Below are 17,772 nucleotides of genomic sequence, written 5' to 3'. Positions count from 1 at the left end.
AATACTAAATTTTATCAACGTGTTGACAACACCTATATCAAGAATGTGAAAGTGGAATTTGACAGGGCATTAGTGCATTGGCAAGAGCAGGGTCTTATTAATAGAGATGAATATAAGTTCCTCAGAGTAGAACATCCTAGACTCCCTTTCTTTTATTTAATTCCCAAAATTCATAAAAACATTAAAAAAAAACAGGGAGACCTATAGTAGCAGCGCAAGGTAGTCTCCTAGAGTTTGTTTCTCAATATATAGAAGTGTACTTACAACCACTTGTGACCTGTTTACCATCATATCTAAAAGATACCACTGCATTTCTACAAAGGGTATTTGATGTCAATTGGGAATCCGATATGCTTTTGATGGCACTGGATGTTTCTGCCCTGTGTACGAGTATACCCCACAGTAACGGTGTTAATGCCATCAAACACTTTTTAAGAGCGAGACCTGTCAAATATTACGAACATAGTAAGATGTTGATTGAAATGATCTAGTGGTGTCTGAATCAGAATATTTTCTTTATTAGTCATGAAATATTCAAACGACAGTGTGGGACAGCGATGGGAAGCTGCTTTGCGCAGAGCTATGCAAACCTATACATGGGTTGGTGGGAGGAACATGCGTTAAATAACCCCCCCTTAGATCAATGGAATGATAACATTGCGGTATGGCTTCGCTATATTGACGATATTTTTGTAATATGGCGAGGAGATGAAAAAAGTGCACAGATGTTTATCACACAAATTAACAGTAATGATCCAAATTTGCAATTTGCGGGTACTATACATGCCACAGAAATTGAATTTCTTGATGTAAAGGTTATCATTACATAAGATAAACTCCAAACCACCATATCCAGGAAACCAACGTCCGGCAATAGAATATTTCATGCTTCTAGCTCCCATCCACTTCCGCTTAAAGCTAGTATTCCCTTTGGTGAGTTTTTACGAGCCAAAGGAATATGTAGTACTCCAGAGCTTTTTGAACATTCACACGTGAATATCACTACCAGATTAAAAGCGAGGGGATACGCACACAGTACTTTTAATAAGGCTTTAAACAAAGCGTTGTTACTTTCAAGAGACTCAATTCTTTTTAATCCTAATGAAAACATTACTGTCAAGGATAAGAGGAAAGATCAGGGCAAGTTGAGATTTATTACTACATACAATACATCTCACTACCGGATCAGGAATGCTCTTCGGAAACATTGGCATGTACTGATGAGTGACCCACTTTTGAGGAAAATAATATCTAATATTCCCTCAGTAACATACAAAAGAAGTAAATCCACTAAGGACTTTCTAGTCAGTAGTGATATTAGAACCACCAGCGCCCCATCAGGATTGTTACAACAAGGGGATGGCTTCTTTAAGTGTTCCTAGTGTGAAGCCTGCCGAAATGGACAGAATTTAAAATGTATCAAAGAAGGCAAAAAAAACCTGCATACTATCAAAGTAAAAGTGAATACGTAGTGTACATCCTCAAATGCAATTTTCCAAAAATGTATGTGGGGAGTACCAAGCTGCAGGCCTATAAAAGGATTTTACAGCATTTAAGGGCCATAAATAATAATGATGTGACGTATCCAGTCGCCCTACATATGTATCAGGTTCATGTGGAGGACATAGAAAATATTACCTTCAGTGTCATTGATGGGATTCCTAACGATGCTAGAGGTGGCAATCGAGAATTAAAATTGAGAACTCTTGAGCCCAAATATATTATCAAACTCAACACCAAGGAGCCTCATGGTTTGAATATCCATGAGGAATTTTCAGTGCATATAGTGTAGTCCAATGATGTTAAGACATACGGGTAGTATATAGCTACATTAGAGTGTACTGTGTTGAATACGTGTTAAGATTATTGCATTTTATTTCATCTTAAGATCCATCACAATGTGCTTTGAATTAGGAGTCTAGTGAGATTTGGTAATTGACTATGGATAGTGACATATATGCAAGATAGAATGTTCTTTTTTCTTTTTATGTTAATTTCAAATTTCTGTACTTTCATTTATTGATTTTTATAATGCATCCTGCACATTACTTTGTATGAGATAAATGGGCAAGAATGTTGAGTTTAGTTGCCAGGCAACGTGATTCACTTTCCCGACAAGTTCAATGGTGTATATCATGCTTCACTTTTGGTGGGTCTTTGTGTTAGGCAACAGTATTTGCGTTCACGACATATCAAAGACAACACGTAAATGAAATGTTGCACCGAAAAAGCAAAAGATTGTGGGTGCCGAGAGGGGAATGCCGTAAGAGTAAGCACTGAGTTTGATATATGTGTATTGTAGTGTTATGATTCATTTAGTGCCGCAACAAATAGTGAGCTAATCGATATGTTGTATGTTTTCTGATGTTTATCAGGAATTTGAACAGGGTATAATGAATGTAGATATTATTGGTCAGGTAACGCTATTCATTTTCCAGAAATGTTCAATGGTGCATATCGTACTTTACTTTTGTTGGGTCTTGTTGCTAGGCAACATTACTTGCGTTCCTGACACGTTAGAAACTACACGTAAATGTAATGACACACCTAGTAAGTAACATGATCGCGGGTGCCGAGAGAGGCATGCCATAAAAGTAAGCACTAACTTTGATAAATGTGTTTTGAGGGGTATAATTCATTGAGTGTCGTAACAAAATGTGAGCGAATGAATGTGTTAGATATCTTCTCATGTTTCTCAGTGAACTGAATAGTGTATAATGAATGCAGATATCATTTGTTAAGGAGATTTGATTACATGGTGTAAAAGGGGTTTTAAATCACACGCCAAGATGGCGAAGGATTGGTTGACAAAAGCGGATCACGCCGAAACGCATTCTGCTTCATTTTTCTTTCGTGTATTAAATCCTTGGTTCCAGAGACTTTGTGGTGTGCCGTTTCTTGCCTGTGAGTTTTCACGAAGACTGTGTGCATTTTAGGAGGGGTGGTGTGCACCCTATTCCTGGCAACCCCGACGTTTAGGAGCAACTGAGTACGCCGAACTCTGCATGGATATACATATATATATATATATATATATAACTTTTTTTTTGTTATAGTTAGGCTCACATTTTACATGTAGAAAACCATAGAAATTCACCTGTTATTGTTAGAGATATTTTAAGTAACTATAATCCGCACCCTCAGTTAACTATAACCCGCATCCAAAGGCTGTGCATGGCAGTGCCTGGCCCCAGGGCTTAGAACCCCTATAACAACCCAATCCCATGCTACGCATAGCCTTCGGCACCCCAGGACATATCAGGAGCCTTCCCTGGCGTGGCGGTCCCCAGGGCCATCTGTGGCTCCTCCCACAAGATTTAAAAGATGTGCCCTGGTGAGATGGTGGTCCCTGGGGCACTGGGAGGTGGGGTGGGTGGCCCCTCCCGCATTTGATGTTAAGTTGGCCCAGGGTGGTGGCGGTCCCTGGGGCTGCCTGGTGCCGAGTAGCCCCCAAGATTTAATTTGCAATAGTGTTCTGGGGGGAGTGGCAGTCCCTGAGGCTGTGGGGTGACACATGGCCCCCGCATATCAACAGAAGTTGTGCCCCGGGGAGGTGGCATCCCCTCAGGCCACAGGGGGCTGAGCAACTTCCCGCATTCATTACAAAAGATGTGCCTTGGGGAGGACACAGTCCTTTGGGCTGCAGGGAAGCCATGCATCCCCCCTGCATATCAACAGAAGTTGTGCCCCAGAGAGGTGCCAGTTCCTGAGGCTGCGGGGTTGCCGGGTGGCCCCCTTCATTCGATATTAAGTTGGCCCTAAGGATGTGGTGGTCCCCGGGGCTGGAGGGGGGCCATGCAGCTCCCCTATGTCAACAGATGTTGTGCTATGGGGAGATGGCTGACCCAGAGGCTGTGCCCCCCCACATTTCATTTGCAATGGTGCCCCAAGAAGGTGGTGGTCCCTGGGGCTGCATGGGGGCTGGTGGCCCCCTGCGTCCATTTTGAATGAAGCCCTAGGAAGGTGGTGGTCCCTGGGCTAAAGGGGGGCCCAGCAGCCTCCCCCATTCGAAATTTAAATGCCCTATGGACCTGGCCCACCTGGGGACAGGCACATCACCGGGGCCGGAGGTCTGCAACAGAACCCCTATCATTTTTAAATTTAGCCCTTGGGAGGTGGCAGTCACCAGGGCTGCGGGGAGGCTGGGCAGTACCCCACATAGGATTTAAAAGATATGCCCTGGGAAGGTGGTGATCCCTGGGGGTGCAGGGGGCCACACAGCCCCCTGCATATCATTGGAACTTGTGCCACGGGAGGTAGCCATCACCAAAGCTGCGGGGGGTCTGAGCGCCCCCTGCATTTCATTTCCAATAGTGCCCTGGGGAGGCGGCAGTCCCCATGTCTACAGGGGTGCGTCCTCCCCATTCAAAATTTAAATGCTCCCAGAACCTGGTCCATCCAGGGGCTTCAATGAAACAAGTGTGGTAGCCCATTCAAAATTGAAATGCTCCCAGAACCTGGTCCACCCAGGGGCTTCAATGAAACATGTGTGGTAGCCCTCACTTGGATTTAAAAAGAGTTTTCATCAGATCCGCAGATCCCATCAAAGATTTTTTTTAAAATATTTTTTAAGCCTTGGGGGTCCCTCTGGGACCCCAGCACCAGAACTAAGGTGTCAGGGCAACTCTACAGACTCGACTGAAGTTGGGGTGGGTAAAAAAAAAAAGTGTGTTTCCCATGTTAATTCCCATAGACTATTTAGACACACCTGCAGCCTGGACAGAATTACACCAAATGTGACAAAAAGGTAGCTTTTGGTCTGCAGAAGACCCTTTTTTTAATTTGGTATAAATCAGTTCAGTAGTTTTTGAGATATTAAATGGAAAAGACATATGTATATCTAGGGCTACTGATCCAGGGAGATCTCCTGCTGAGATCTGAGTGGCTGCCGACACTTCAAACAAGAAGTGTTGGCAGCCACTTTGGGACTCAGCTTCAGATGAGTCTCAAAACAAAAACATAAAAAAAGAATATGTACACCCTAACCCCCAGCCTTGGTCCAGGGATCCCCCAGGGAAGACGCTCCCCCCCACCCCAGGGCTTAAAAGTTTTTTTTTTTTTAATCATGGAGAAATTCACAGCTGGATCTGCGTATTTCACAGTAATTTTAAAATAAAAAACAAGGAGGTAGATTAAAGGAAAGTGGCACTGCAACCAGTGCAGCACCACTTTTCTTGCGCTCCTTAGTGCCTCCTACCACCGCCAAGTGTGCGCCGTATCTAAAATACAGCACACCATGGTGCAGGGTAGGGGGCAATAGCATAATTCTTTTTACGCTACTGCTGTACTCTTCAGGAGTAGTGTCACAATTGTCGGCTACTTCTGGAGAGTACATAGTGGGCCATTATAAATAATGGTATGCCCCTTTCATCGCCTGCTCTGAGCAGTAGTAAAAAGTGCTGAAAAAAATGGTGCAAGGAAATCTCTTATATTTCCTTACACCATTTTTCCAGCCCCCTAACATGGGAACAACTCCCTTGCATACAGTATGCCTGACGCAGGCATAATGTGGGCAAGGGTTTACAAAGTGGCACAATGAATGCATTGCCTCACTTTGAAAATATGGCGCTGAGAAAAGGCCACTTTAGCGCCAACTTACCATCAATAAAATTACACTTTGGCGGCTCTAAGGTGGCACTAGTGGCACTTAAATACGACCTGCGGTCTTCTGCATTTTTAACTGACTTTGCCTCCAGGTAGGCCTGGTCCTGAGGGCATTTCTGTTTCATAAATTAAAAGAGGGACACACACAGGAAAGTCCTAGGTACAACTACGTCCCTGGGGCAAAATGTACAACATACACTGGGGGCCACAAAATTCAGCCATTTGCGAATGCAAAGATGCCTCTCACAATGTATGAAAGGCATTCACAGTGCAAATATAAGGAATCACTAAAATAGAGATTCCTTGCAACTGCAACATGAATTTGCATGTCGCAATCTGCGTATCCCAAATAGCGACATGATTTAGCGAATCGCAATCTGCGTAATGCAAATTGCAACCTAGATTTGCGAATTGCAGATAGCGATCCACAAAATCATGTCACTATTTGCGATACGCAGATTCCGACACGCAAATTCCGTCTCGCAATGTTATGCATCAAAAATTTGCTAATAGCAAATATTCGCAGAATGACCTGTTGCACATGTAATTTACAATTAAGTGAAATCAGGTGGTAACCAGGTGCAACCCATATAAAGAGGCCCAGAATGACTCAGCCCCTTTTCCACAATGGCCGCACTCTACGTGATGGCGAGGAGGATGAGGATCCTGGCAGCTTTGAGGAGAGGGAGGAGGAGACAAGAGCGCTTTTTCAGAGTGCGCATAACCCTTTTTGACCAGACAAAAGAGGAGACCAATGAGAAGTATAGGTTAAGCTCAGCCATGATACTTGAACTGATAGCTGATCCACAACCCATATTGCAGCGCACCACACACAGGACCAATAGTTTACCCACCCATGTGCAGGTATTATGCTCCATGCACCTATTAGCCTCAGGGAGTTATCAAGGGGTTATAGCAGCAGTTGGAGAGGTCTCACAGAGTGCCCTCTCATGATTTTACAATGCATTTCTAAATGCCATGCTGAGCAAAATTCAACAGCACATAAGATTCCCCAACACCTCACATGAATTACTACAGACAAAGTTCGATTTCCACCAGATTGCCCGATTCCCATATGTAATAGGCGCCATCGATGGGACACATGTAGCTATCTGTCCACCATCAGCCACAGAGTATGTTTATCAGAACCGTAAAAATTCACATTCCATGAACATGCAAGTAATTAGCAATGCCTCCAACAATATAACTGATCTTGTGGCCAGATATCCACATTGCACACATGACTCCTACATCTTTCGGCACAGTGTGATTTACACAAAACTAGTAGCTGGGGAGTTTGGTGAAGGATATCTACTCGGTAATGTAATAGTTGACAATGTCGCATTGATGTGAATGTGATGTAACGTATAACAAGGACTCATTTTACTCTCATCTCATTCCTGGAGACAGTGCCTAAGCTGTGCGGTCATTCATACAGACGCCCTACCTGAGTCCTGCAATGCCAGCCGAAAGGAAGTATAATGCTGCTCACAGGACAACCCGCAGTGTTGTGGAGAGGACCTTTGGCCTGCTGAAGAGCCGCTTCAGATGCATCCACAAGAGTGATGGTGCACTACAATACAGCCCTGAAACAACATGCAAAATTGTGGCTACATGTGCTATGTTGCACAACATTCATACAATGAGGGGCATACCTGTGGAGCCCACCGAGCCGGACTCAGATGAGGATGGTGATCCATTGCCACCCCTTCACCCAGCAGACAGAAGCAGTGCAGCAGAGGGCAGACAAAGATGTGCTGACATCACGTGCCACCATTTCTGATGTACGTAATGACAATACCACGTCTATTATATGTATTGCTGTAGGTAGCATCTTTATTGCCTTGACTTCAGGTAATATATGTGTGATTGGGACATAGCTATGAACTATACACAAACAGGTGTGAGTAACAGTGTCACACTATTAGCAACATAGTATAACTGTGTTGCTACATGTTAAGCTAGTCCCCTACACCCCTCATCATTACTTCCTACGTCCACGCACTCCACTTGCGTGCTCAGTGGCCTCGGTGGCACCTCTTGTAGCGGGTTCAAAGACAGTACTGTGTCTGGTACCGCAACACCTAGGATCCATCACAGGGGCTGTGAGACTGCTGAGGCTAGAGAGCTCCTCACTTTCCCCACCACCCAGTTTGCTGTTTGTAGCACTCCGTGCTGTCTGCATTGTCTCCAAAACATTGGTTATTTGCACCAATTCTTGTGCAACGCCCAAACTGCAATGTGCCATCTCCACAGTACGTCGTGATATCAAGGCAGTTGAGGTAGCGAGCCCATTGACAGATCTGCAGAACCCATCCAACCTGCCCATCAATTGATGATGGCGCCTAAGGTGGCTGACACGCTCCTGCTGAATCACAGTGTAGAGTTCCCTAATTGCGTTTGTCACCTCCTTTGTGTTTTCTGCTGCTGTTTGCTGTCCCTCATGCAGCTTGAACATGTTTTCATTAAGAGACTTCAACTGCTTGTGCATTACTCCCATGTTGTCACTGTGAGACATCAACTGCCTGTGCATTGACCTCGTGTGTTTACATTGCAGGTGCTGTACTTTCAGCATGGAAGCTTCAAGTCCGCCAAAGAGTGATGGGCCCTCTCCTTCCTCAGTGCACTGTCTGTCTGCATCGTGACACCTCCTGAGAAGAGTGAACTGACGCTGGGGCAGGGACTGCTGTCTTACTGGGATTCTAGCCTCGGGGGAGGTGTGGGTACTTCATCCGGCATTTTATAAGAGTCCAGGTTATACTCTGGGAGAGGTAACACTCTTACCCTGCGTCTAGTTGGAGCAATAATGAAGGACTCAGCGGCTTTTGAGTTGGACTGTGGCTGTGTTTCGCTATCCCCCCGTTTCCACCTTTTGCTTCATCAGGGCCCGAAACATCTACAGTGACAACGTGCAGCATGTAATTTTTGCTTATTTAAAAAATAGTTGCATAAAAGTAATAAATGTACACTGACATAGTATCACTAAGAGTTTTTATGTTGTTTATCTATTTTGCTGAACACTATCTTGCTAGCTATGTGGTAGTTGCGCTTTAGGGGTGTGGACGACCACTCCCATAAGGCATTGTTTGTTGTATATAAGATGTGGCATGGACTACTTATCACACTGCATCGTGTTAATAGCTATTTTCTAGGGGGCATTTGTACATGCACATGTGGGGAAACACATCATTACTGCCCTTACCTTTGCTGGTGCTGAGTGTCCCTGAGATGTCAATGTCAGTGACACCACTGACAGCTTCAGGAAGCAGTGTGGACTCCACCATGTCTTCCATTGGTGTGGACGGTGTCTGGGTGGGTGTATCTCCTCCGGTGCTCCTTGCCTCCTTTAGCCTGCTGGCTACCCTCTCTTTGGCACAGGAACACAAGTCGTACCATCGCTTGCGTATCTCCTGAACGGAGCACTGCGCAACGCCGACTGCACATATTTTGGTCTGGATGTCTGACCACAGTTTCCTCTTCTCACTTTCAGGTACTTGGAGTGAGTTCTTCTCCAAAAAATTGTCATGGTACATGACCTCCTCCTCAGTGAGCACCTCCAATTCCTGCTCACTGAATTTGAGCTTGCGCTTCCTGTCACCTTTCTCCTTCACATTCCCATCAGTGGCCATGTTGCTGTTTGGTCCTGGCTGGCTCACAGGGCTGCTTTCCTGGTTCTGGGCTGTGTCTCTCTGCCTGCTCCTTTGGGTGTGGCCCCTGGAAACAGCATGGGCTGACTCACTTCCTGGCTGTGATGTCATCAGGCTGTTCCTGTTTGCCGTTTTGGCAATTTGCGATTTTCAAATAATATTAGCTATTTTTTTGCGATTCGGTATTTGCAACACACAAATTGCATTTGCGAATTTTAGGAAATCGCTATTACCGGCTCCCAACTTTGATACATCCCATTTTGCATTTCTTATATAGCAATTTCTAAAAATTAGCTTTTTAAGAAATGCAAACCGGGAGCAAAAAACATCTGGCCCTCTGCCTTCAAACAGGAAGTGACACTTCCACAGCATCTAATACATGAATATAAAAATGTGATTATTAAAAATTAGGATGTAGAATTGTTTGTTTGTGTTGGGCCACTAAACACCTGAATATAAAAAGTGAGGAATATATTTATTTATAATGTAATTACATAACGGAAGCAATTGAAAACATAATTATTAGAAGAGAATTGGGAGTGCATGTCTAAATGTTGATAGCCAAAACATGTTGCAAAATGAGATGTTTTTAACAAATGTGTATGGTTGTGATTGAAAAACTACATATCCCACAATGCCCCATAACGGGCTAGTGGAATTTCATGTATAAATAGAGAAAGTGAGATAGGACTCGTGTGCCGTCATCAAGAGTCAATAGAGTCAAAACACATTGGTGTGGAATGCCGGATGTCGAAAAGAATAAAAGTAGCTGTGAAATTAGAGTAAAGGATACATACAGAGTGGGATCGAGCTCTGACGTTGGCACCGATAAAGCGCGCCGAGTTGAAATGACCGAACACCGGATGCAGGATATATATATATATAGATAGATAGATAGATAGATAGATAGATAGATAGATAGATAGATAGATAGATAGATAGATCAAACCTGCTGCAGTCGCCGGTAGGTAGAATTAGGACCTAGTTTCCATAGGAAATAGATTTTTTTAATTGGCTATATCTTTGGTGATGTTTCACGAATTTTAATGCAATTTTCCAGAAAAAGTGTCTATTTGGGCCTTGCTGTGCATCGAAAGTGCTAGAGTGCCTGGTCCTTAATAAGTAAACTTACAAGGAGACGCGTATAGGTTGATGAACCTTTTGATTTGCATGGAGTATCCTAGCTACGATGTAACCGATGTGCATCAATAATCAATACACAACCTAATAACCAATAAGCAAAACATTAATCAGTAGTTATCAACACCAACATTCTTGAATAACCACAACTCAATTATATGTTTTATCAATTTTATTTCCCTATTAGTTACAATACTAATTCATTAGGTTCATTAGTGACCACCAATAACATAATCTAATCAAAACCTGAGAAAACATGTGTCCTAATGCCTCAACATAAGCCAATAATGATGTATATGTTAACATGAAGAGCAGAGTTCAGCAAGTCAGTCCATCAATCATTTGTCACTGTATATGTCAGCGTCTAAGAGTAGGAACCCTACCTAACCTCAGATAAGCTTTGGCATGTGGGACTTCATGCGGAAAAAAGTTTGGAACATGAATTTGGAAAAAACATCTAGCTAAGAGGAAAACTATTTAGGAACAGCGCAGTGGGTACCTAGAAAGAAAAGGCACAAAAAGTCAATCAGTCACATTGTCATAGCTACCTATCCACGGTATGGATCAGCAACAAAATCAGTCTTCGTCTTCAGGTCATCAATCGATCAGCAATGCATCAGGCTCCCAAGAGCATGAACCCAATGACAGAGTCTCACATCAATTTCAGCAAAAGGTCTCTCCCTCATCATCTGCCTCTAACATCTCCCCATCAGTTCTGACGTTTTTCCCCTTTGTCATGACATTATATCAAAGTTGCCCAGCCCATCCTCAAATCCCTAATTGGTCATTTGATCACCAGTTATTCCCTGCCCAATAACTTTTATTTTACAAATCTATAAATTCTAATATTACACCATTCTCAGGGTGTTGATTGGTTCACTGAACGATTTTCTTATCATCCGGTTCATCAGGTATCGAAAATGTTGCATCTTCTTCTCCAGTCAGTGTCTCTATTGTTCGAGTCCTGGGAAAGTACATCTTGTCTGCTTTACACTGAATTGGATACATACTCTATTTACTCATCTCCTGTCCCTTGGTTCTTTGCAGAAAATTCTAGCTAAGCAGATTTTATTAAAACTAGCAGTTCAGGGTCAGTTCAGTATGTTAGCTTTTCTACATTGCATGATTATTCAGCTTCTGCATGAGGCCTAGCAAAAACTAGGCCACAACTTCAGCTAAGTTAGCTCTACAATATAATGTAAAACATACGTTATATAGCTCAATATGACATATTACTACATCATGATTATGCATTTTCAACATTTCACATATTTTTTGTAATTTTTACTATAATTTGTGAATCTTGGTGACCACTCTCCGTGGGCACATTTTCAAACGTGCACATTAATTTTCTATATTATTTTCTCTACCCTTCATCATTATTATTAATCTCTATAATTAGCATATTGGCTTGAACAAAAGCTTTGGGGCGATCCCTCAAGCAAAGGCCCCAAAAAAATTAGAGATTTTAAACACAATTGCAGTCTGAATTGCGGAACGGAATTACACCAAAATTGGCAGGAAGGTAGCTCTTGGTCCACTAAGAACTATTTTTTATTATTCAGTGTAAATCTGTTCAGTAGTGTTTAAGGTATTAAAGGAAATCCAAATTTGTATATCTGTGCAGCCTAAATGCAGATATCATTGTAAGATCTGATTGGCTGTTTCCACTCCAACCAAAAAGTGATGGCGGCCACCTTGGGACCAATATACATGATAGCACACCATTGAAATTGAATGGTAGGTTTTGAGGGTTACAAAAAGGGGAAAATATGAAGCATAATAACAGATTTTAGTAACAATATAAATAATATTTTTACTTATTTGATTTTACCCTGTGAATAAGCCATCTGTTGGGATTTCATGAATCATGTTTGGGAGAAAACAGTTCTGTCATAATTTTACTTTAGAAGTTATGGGAGGTGTTCCAGAAGTTAAAATGAAACCATATTTTCTGTAAATTCACACTATCTTTCTCATCCGTATGCGAATGAAGTCTTTCATTCTCAGTAAAACATGTGTTTCGAACAGGAGCAGTCTGTTAGTTGATTCCCTTGTGTTCTACTGCAGCCTCCCAGAGTGTTCTAAAGAACAACTAGAGCACTAACAGTCTTACTTATGGCAAATATGTGGAACACCTGAAGATATCTTGATTGAATCAAACTGGTAAAACTTAAAACAGTTCGGGCCTGATTATGACCTGACAGAGGGGATTACTCCATAACAAATATGACGGATATCCCATTGGAGGTGTTACAAGTTCCATCGGATATAATAGAACTTGTAATACGGCGGGCAGGAAATACGTTACCTTTGGGACGGAGTAATCCCCTCCACCAGGGTCGTAATGAGGCCCTTAATTTAGAAAGGAACAAAATGAAGGGGTTCGTTTTGTCATAGACATGATGGTTAGTGCTATAGAAAGAAAAATTAGGACACATCTTAAAATAGTTCTCAAATATCTTGCTGTTGTTCTTCAACAGGGGCAGCATTTCATTTGATTCCCTTGTGTTCAACTGAAGCCTCTCAGAACACCTAGAGCACTAACAGTCTTACTTATGACAAAAAGTGGCACACATGAGGCCATCTTGAGTGATTCACACTGACAAAATGTAAAACATTTAATTTAGAAAGGAACAAAATGAGGGGCTTCATTTTGTCATTGAAATTATGGTTAGTGCTGTAGAAAGAAACATTACAACACGTTTAAAGTGAGTTGTCAAATATCTTCCTCTCATATTTCATGAAAAATTTTGACATGTAGACCGAAACACGCACTTTCAACACCAGCAGCAGACTGCCAGTTAGATCCCAGGTGATCAGCATGTTCAAATGAGCAACTAGAGTACTAACATTCTGAATTTATGCCAAAAGTGTGGCACATCCGACCAACATCTTGATGAAATCAAAGTGGAAAACTGAAAGCATTTTCTACTGAGGATACTGCAGTAAATGAGGAGATTAGGGAGCTTCATAGCAAATAACTCTCCCTAGATGACAAGCTGGGAAAAGGAGCCCAAATGAAGCACAAATATCACCCAACTGTAGCCCAAATGTAGCCCAATGACCGAAGAGTGCAAAACACTTAATTTTATTGTTTTTGTAGTTTTTCATATCAAAGACTTGACTGGAAAGTTTTGCAGTGCTTACATGAGCATCAGTTACATTACTCAAAGACACATTCCTTTTGGGCTTTAGTCCTGGGGAGATTAAGGCCCTCATTAGGACTTTGCCGGTCAATTTCACTGACCGGCAAAGCCAAACCTGCCAGACGTCCGCCAGTGCTGGCAGTCAGCAGACCGCCATATTATGAGTGCTGGCTGCTTTATGCCATCATTGATGCGGAAAGCAGCCAGCAGTCATGCTGGTGGTCAGTGCTGGAGAGGCGGGTCCCTCGCTGGCACCACCATGCCAGCAGGACTCCACCTGCTGTATTACAAGCCATAATACAGCTTGGTGGAGTCCTGCTGGTGAGTGGTGGCGGCGATGGAAGACTGCCAGGACCCACCCCCCCCAGACGTCCGACTGAGGAGGTAAGTGGGCGTCTGAAGGGAGGGGGGCTGTGTGTTTGGGTGCGTGTGTGCATGTTTGCAGAGAGGGGAGGGGGGGTCTGAGTTCATGGATGTATGTGCACGTAAATGGGAGTGTCTGTGTTGATGAATGGGAGTGAGTGGGTCTGTCTGAGTGCATGTATGCGTATGCTGAATAGGTGTGTATGTGTGTGCTTTTGTGCGTGAAGGGGTGTGGGAGGTGTGTGTGAGTATGTGGACGGGTGGGTGATGTGTGCGGACATGTGTGTATGTCTGTGCTGACGACAGGACTGAAGAGTCCTGTCACCGGGTGCGTGACCGACAGGGTATTCGTGGCGGGGTGACCGCTACTGAAAGCCCGGAGGTTTGCAGCCTCGTAATCCGGGTGGCAGGCTGGGGCCTGCTGCCAGATTGGAGGTGCTCACCGCTGGCTGCATCTTAGTGATTTTCCCGGAATCACAGGATATCAAGCTGACACTAAAACTCAAACCTGGTTCCCCAGTTGCCAAGTCGCATCTCTGGTTTTAACACCACATTCTCTCCCCTAAGTCCAACATATAATCAAGTGATCGACTAGATAAAAAAAACACAAGATAGCAAATAATTTAAAATTGCTTTGTCACTTTTTGAGAACTGAGAAAATATGTCCTCATTATAGTTTTTCAGAGCACTAATCTTGATTTCTATGGGCATATGACACTTTCATTTTTATAATTTCTAAAAGAAATGCTTTAGGTATTACAGTTTTGATGCCATCAAAATTACATCAGGTGTGACACACTTTTGTAATAAATATAGAATCTTAGCAATGTAGTTGTTCATTAGAATACTGTGGGAAAGCAGATGTCAGAGGCACGGACTCGGATAATTGAGGGCAGGGAGGAGGTCGCAGAGGCAACAAGTTGACCATGCTGGGCAGGTGGAAGGGGCAGTGGTAGCACAATGGACCACAGAGGGCAGGGATATGGAGAAGGGGCAACAATCCAACCAGGAAGGGCAGGCAATAGAGGCTGTTGCAATATAACAGATCATTGAGAACAGAAATAAGAGGCAATGGCAGTACAACCATACATGCCAACAGATCTGATTCAGGCAGGACCCTTCTGATATTTTATACTTAAAAAGGCTTGATTTTATCTCTTTTCTGCCTAAAATCTCCTATTTTTCACTATAAGTCAGAGGGGAAAATCAATACCCCATTTTTTTCAAAATCTCCCTCTTACCAAGTTAAAAATGTTGGCAAGTTCGGTACATTGAATCACTGGGTGCAGAAGCAATGGGGTAGGAAGATGGACTTGTATAACAGAGTATAGCAGGGAGATGTGCAAAGGCACAAAACTGACCTTACAGGGCAAGCATCAGGGGTTGCAGCAGCCCAATTTACCACAGAAGGCAAGCTGACCGGCAGTGCAGCAAAACGGATCATGGAAAGCAATAGAGAGGGGACAATGCCATACACATGGACAACTGAGAGCTGAGTGGAAAGAGGCAAGGACAGCAGGCTGACCATACCGGACAAACACGAGGGATGTTTGCAGCATAACCTACCATGAAGGGCATGAGGTAGGGGGCAGGGGCACGTCAATGGACCAGAGAAGGCAGGAGGGAGAGGATAGGGGTCTGCACATGGAACATGGAGGGCAGAGGGCAAGTGAACAGGGCTGGAGCAGCAAGCTTATCATGGATTGCAGGCGAAATGGGAACAGGAAGCATAATACGCCATGGAGTGTATGGCATACACCTCTATAATCCATACACACAGACAACGGAGGGATTGTGGGAGGGGTTCAGGGGCAGCAAGTTGACCACACAGGGCAGGTGGGAGGGGCTGTGGCAGCACACAAGGCCATGCATGGCATGTGGTTGGGTTAGTGGCAGTACAAGGACCATGGTGGAATGAGAGAGGGGGCAGAGACATGCACAAAGAACCATGGAAGACAGAAGGGATGGGTAGGGGATGCACATGGTCAAGAGAGGGCAGGGGAAGGGGTTTCATAACAGACCACGTGTGGTAGGCAGGAGGAGCAGTTGCAGCACAATAAAGCATGGGGGGGCATAAGGGAGTAGCAGCAAAATGGAGAATGGAGAACAGGAGTGAAAGGAAAGGGGCATGGAGCTTGGACAAGCAGGGTGGAGGTGGCAGGGACAGGCGGCAATAATCTAACCCTGCTATGCAGTGGGATGGGCAGTGTAGCTCAACAGAACAGTCAGAGTAGATAGGAGAGGCAGAGACAGGTCCATGGAACATGGTGAGCAAAAAGGAGGGATCAGGGCAAGCACACAGACATCGGAGGGCGAGGAAAGAAGGTAGGGGTAGCATGTTAAGCATGTAGGCTAAGCAGGAGGGCAATGATCAGGCATAGAACTGGGCAACGGAGGGAAGGAGGAGTGGACGGGGACATCAAGCTAAATAGCGGCCATTGGCAGCACATTGGACCATACAGGGTAGGATGGAAGGGGCAGGTACATGAACTCGGACAACAGAGAGTAGGGAGGAGTTGGGTGGGGCAGCAAGGTAACCATTCAGGGCAGGTGGGAGGTGTAGCACCAGAGCAACAGCCTCACAGAGCTGTAATGAGGAAGCAGGGATGGGGACTTGGACAACGGAGGGCAAGAAGGAAGGGAGCAGGAGCAGCAAGCTTGGGTGAGGCAGCACAATGCCTAGCCAGGCCCTGCGTCCAACCCCCCACCGTATGTTTTACTTAATGTTAAAAAAAACACGAAATTCATTGACAAAAACAAAGGTTACAGGCCTGTTATAGTTAGGAAATAGTATTAAAAAATGTACGAAATTCACTAAAAAATCAAAGGTTAAGTGAACGTTATAGTTAGGTTCAGAATTTACATGCACAAAACCAAATAAATTCGGATTTTATAGTTACTGTTATTTCAATAACCCATGCCCTAACGTAACTATAACTCACACGCTCACCATGCACTGCTACTTACATCACTCATGACATCTTCTATGACTTCATTGAGAATATCACTGTAAAATTTGCAGTAAAAGTTGTGATAAGAAGACTGTGTATGATGAGGCTCAGGAGACCACATCCTCAGGTCTTTTTTTATTAAAAGGAGGGGGGCTGAGTGGGCCCCCTCCCTGAGCCTTATTAGGCCCTGAGCATCCTATACCCCAGGGCCATTTTCCAAGCAAAGGGGAAGGGGTCACGTGCCCCCCCATCCCTGGGCCTCATTATACCCTGGGGGCCCCATCCTCAAGGGCCACTACTTAAAATACAAGGGCAGGGCTACATGTCCCCCCTCCCTGAGCCTTGTTAGGCCCTGGTGACCCTATCCCCTTGGGTGTTTATTTTTAAATTAAAGGGCGGGTGGGCCTAAGTGTCCCCCCTCCCTGAGCCTTGTTTGTCCCTGGAGACCCCATCACCCAGGGCTTTTACTAAATGCCCCCCTCCCTGAGCGGTGACCCCATCCCCAGGCACCTGTATTTGTTAATGTTTAAACCCTGGTGCCCACTCAGAGCACCCATCATATACTCTTTGTGGGCTGGAGGGTAAGCCCCAAGGTCCCAGTCACCTCCATGTATGCAGCAGGAGCGGTCATTGTTCTTGCCTGGAGGGATCAGCTACTAATGCTGCTCCCTCTGGATGGGAGAAATATTTTGATCAGTTTCCCTGCCCACATAAGTGCAGGTAGGAAAACAGATCATATGTCTGCTATCAGCTGGTATGAGCATTTTTGAACTCCCGACAGCTGGGAGAAGACTTTGGCCCTCATTACAACCCTAGCGGTAAATCCTGCTTTCCGCCGTGCAGAGGACCGCCAACATACCGTCGCAGCAGCAGAATTCCGCCACAGGTATCACAACCCACAGCTCGGAATCTGCCACT

This window comes from Pleurodeles waltl, chromosome 2_1 (assembly GCF_031143425.1).
Source record: "Pleurodeles waltl isolate 20211129_DDA chromosome 2_1, aPleWal1.hap1.20221129, whole genome shotgun sequence".
Taxonomy (NCBI): Eukaryota; Metazoa; Chordata; class Amphibia; order Caudata; family Salamandridae; genus Pleurodeles; species Pleurodeles waltl.
This window is presented reverse-complemented; position numbering follows the sequence as displayed.